The sequence below is a fragment of the Triticum dicoccoides genome, chromosome 3B (genome assembly GCF_002162155.2).
Source record: "Triticum dicoccoides isolate Atlit2015 ecotype Zavitan chromosome 3B, WEW_v2.0, whole genome shotgun sequence".
Classification (NCBI taxonomy): Eukaryota; Viridiplantae; Streptophyta; class Magnoliopsida; order Poales; family Poaceae; genus Triticum; species Triticum dicoccoides.
Genome location: NC_041385.1, coordinates 182384880 through 182389371, shown reverse-complemented (window position 1 = coordinate 182389371; position 4492 = coordinate 182384880).

Sequence of the window (4492 nt, the reverse complement as noted above, 5' to 3'; positions counted from 1 at the left end):
CTAGACTTAATATTCATGTTTCAGTTTCATGTTCATTTTAAATATTGAACTGAGGACCATGGATGTCTTACATTTTACTCCCTTTGTTCCTAAATATTAGTCTTTTTAGAGGCTTCAAATAGACTGGCACATACGGATGTATATAGACATATTTTAGAGTCTAGATTCACTCATTTTGCTCCATATGTAGTCACTTGTTGAACTCTCTAAAAGACTAATATTTAGGAATAGAAGGAGTATTCTTGAACTCATGTCATACATGCATGGGTTGGAAAAATAGATGCACTATACTTATTGGATTGATGTTGTGTTTGTGCGTGTGTGTGTGTGTGTGGTCATATGCTTGATACATACAAAGTTTTCTCACCTCCATATTGTTCATCTTTTAAATTTGAATTTGCATTGGAAAACTTACTAGGGATACCATGAAATGTGAAATCCACGTTGAGATCACTATATCACAAATTCACTCTAATTCAACGACTCGTCATAAATCAATTACCACGTTGAGATTAGTATTTGCAAGGAAAATACAGGTATTGTAATACACATAGATTCGTTCAGCAATTTAAAAGGTTCCTTTCGTATTCTCAAATGGTAGGACCCAACGGCGTACCAGCCAGACCTTGTCTCGTGTTGATCCTAAAAAAACGGGCTCGTGTCCTTCGGTGGCGTGCGTGGTACACACATTAGGCAACCCCAACCAGTCAAGCCTCAGCGTTTCAAGTCGAAATATCTGGCGGCCAGACTTCCAGCCCTAGGAAATTCCCCTCATGTCCCCGGTCCATAATGACTATCGATGAACAACGGAGGGATGCTTTAGTAACTATACAACGTTACCTACCGTGCCGAGCACAGTTCAATTCCCTCAGTCGCCGCTCGTCAATGTCACCCGTCAACTGCATTGCCTAGTAGTACTACTACTACTACACCAGGATGAGCACAGAATTGAGCCTGTTTGTTCGTGCCTAGTACTCCGTACTCTTTTTGTTCGTGCCTAGTACTTGAGTTAATATATCAGGCAATGCACTGGTACGGAGGGCTTATCCTTTTACTCCCTCCTTTCCGGTTTACAGGGTTTATCTTAAAATTTTAGTTTTCCCATTTTATAAGTCTCAATTTGGTTGTTCCCCATCACATGTTCAGATTTCAAGGTACAATAAATCATTGCATGCAAGTATTAAGAGAAAATTGACTAATGCATGTACTTTATGCATGCATGCATTGCAATTAATGCATTCGTAAACACAATTTTTGAGGAAAACAAGCGCATTAATTGAGTGGTTTTGCAAACTACAACAATTGTTCCACCACTCACCATCTACCTTGGTTGGTGAGATTTTTGAATTGAGCCCTATAAACCGGAAAGGAAGTTTAACTAAGCAAAATGTTTGACCAAATCCTTTCTTAGGAAATACAACAGGACAGATGTACGGCTTCAAAATTTATTGCATGATGCAGGTTATGATATTGTTTCGAATCCTGGGTCTTAAATTTCAGAAAATCCAAAAGGGAGCATAAATTCTTGAAACTGAGCATGATTACGTGACATGGCACAAATATTACTTCGTAAGTTTTTTCTTCAATTCGAGACAAGCTGCTTATGACAAGTTGCACAAATGAAGAGCCAAGGTATTTTGGAACAAAGACCTGTCACGTTTTTTTGAGGGAAAAGACGTGTCACGTTAAGGCGAACGCTTTCACTATTGAAACCATGGGCGTTTACGTGCCGCCACGAGTCCCCGCTTCTCATCGGCAGGTGCCGTCCCAGCAAGCGCGTGAGTCGACGGGAGGCGTGCGAGCAGACCGCTGCGCCGGCTATCAGGGAGGCGTGCGAGCAGACCGCTGTGCAGACTCACCGGGAGGCGAGCCCTTTGACCAGGCTCCGCCGCCCATCGTCGTCCCAACTGCTCCCACTTTTAATGTTGTCGGCGCCGCAGTTTAAAATCAACCCCGCATTACCCGGTATCGCTACAATCCTCTCTCTTCCTCTCCGATTCTCCTGTCGTCTACCTCCAACTAGCCTGACCTAAACGTACGCCATGCCGCATCACGATGGTCTGCCCTTAGTGTTCCAGTTTGATGAGGAAGACACCCAGCCGGAGTCTCAAGAACATAAGGCGCTTTGGGACGAGCTTGAACTGGCCTTGCGGGAAGATGCCACGCCTGTCCCCGCTCCCGTTCCGGCTCCCGTCGCCCCAACTGTGCCAGCGCCCATCCCCGTGGCATTGATGGGCTGGGAGCCGCACATTGTCGCCGAGCTTGATGACACGGGGTTCCATGAGGTCCCCGCCGACTTTCACGCGCCCGTGCACCTGCCAGCGCATGCGCCTACGCGTGCACTGACGCGCATGCCCGCGCCGGTGCCCGTGCACCTGCCAGCGCATGCGCCTGCGCGTGCACTGACGTGCGCGCCCGTGCCGGTGCCCATGCACACGAACGACTCCGCCGCGCCGTTGACAGCGCCTGTCCCCGTGCGGGTGCCAGTGCCCCCGTCGGCGGCATGAATAGCCGTCGTCGACCGCTTCCTTGCACCAACGCCAGTGGCCTCCTCCCGCCAGTTGACTCGCTCCGAAGTCCAGAACATTTTGGCCTTCCTTGAAGCTAGGCCAACGTCCAGGAGTACGCCAACAACAGCGCAAGACGCCGCCGTCGCCATCGGTCAGTGGCCCGACAACACGCAGAGCACGGCAGAGGAGCCGCTTCCCACCGCGAGACGCCCCCGCTGCCGCCGCGTAATCTAAATTTGCCATGAAAAACGTTCGGATTGCCATGCTGAAAATCCGAACGTTTATCATTTCCGTTTATTTTATATCGACCGTCGTATAATTTAAAGTTGGAGTGAGACTGAACGAAATGTATGGTTTGATCGATTGAATGTTCTGCTAGAGCCGTATCATATTAAATATAAAACGTCATCAAGCCACATGTATTCCTTGTCATCCAACGACCTAGACTGCTTCAATGTCGAGCGCTCAACACGTTTAGCGTGCAGTTAATTTCATGCCAAAAATAGTGCTAATGACATGACAAAACGCAAATAATATCCTAGTAGTTAATATCCGCATGCACTTAATATACTTCCCAATTAACGTGCATTGCATGTACACACTGACTAGTGCTGCTAGTACATGAAACTCGTGCCGTGACTTGTGAGTTGTGAACGCGTCCAGATATGGTCAACGGCAACATCGCCCGCGAATTCTTCCTGTTTGCCCGTGCGTCTAAACGCAGAAGGGGAGGAGAGAGAGAGCAGACATGGAACCCACCAGTAAGTGAAGGCGAATAGTACTAAAAATAATATTACATGTTATACATTAATTAGGCTGTGGTAATATACAAACATTATGTGAACAAAAGGGGGTACAACAAACATTGCTATTCTATGTATGTTGCCTATTGACGTGCGGCTTGAAGGCCCGGTCGCATTTTCGATCCTCGTCCTTTATTTTTTAATTTGTATATGGGTCCAAATTTGTTTCATGACACGTGGGCCCCTTGGTGTGTAGTTTGTAGCACTTTAATTTGTGGGTCGAAATTTGTTCCATTCCAAGTGGACTATCGGTGTGTAGTTTTGTAGCTTATTTATAATAATTAAAGAGAACAACACAATAATACCATGGTGCGACGTTGAAGGTGAGAAAGGACGTGCGAGAGAGCGATGACCGAGCCAGAGGGAAATCAACTAGGGGAGTTGCGTGGGTTGCAACGGCGTTTGGAGTAGTTGTGGGCCGAATGCTACGAAAATATAATCTAAACCGACCGAAATAAATGCCTACACAAATTAATCCAAGGTTGGAGTGCCCCTCGCAATGTAAATAGCTCCGGCTTTGCGAGGGATGGAGAGGTAGTAGCTTCAACGCGTGGAAGATACGGTATGAGAAAGTGAGGTCAATCGAGAGACATATAGATAGAGAGACAAAGTGAGTGTGGTCCGACATTCATTGAACAAATATATATGCTGTGGAGAGATATTGTCCGATTGAGCTTTTGGTAAGGGTGAGGGCTGTAAGATAGAGCTTGAGAGATGATCCAGTCACAGACGTGTAGATATATTTTGTGCGTGGGAGGAAGCAAGGTCAACCGATCACATAGGGTCACCGTGCGATCGAAAGAGTGAGACGGGTTGGAGAGAGTGACCTAGATAGACGATGTGCGTGAGAGAGTATACAATGTGAATAGGTCGAACTGGGCTCAAACATGGTGATATATCGTTTTTGCCCGAGAAAGAGCGAGGTAAATCGACACACACACACACACACACACACACACACACACAGAGAGAGAGAGAGAGAGAGAGAGAGATTGAGTGAGCGTGGCCCACCATGAGGTCGAAAGAGTGGTGGAGGCTTGGATGGACTGACCTAGATAGACAATCTGCGTGAGAGAGTATAAAGTGTGTCGATCGAGGTCCGAACAGGGAGATATATCATTTGTGTGTGAAAGAAAACGAGGTTAAACGAGACTCATATAAAGAGAGCAAGATTGAGAG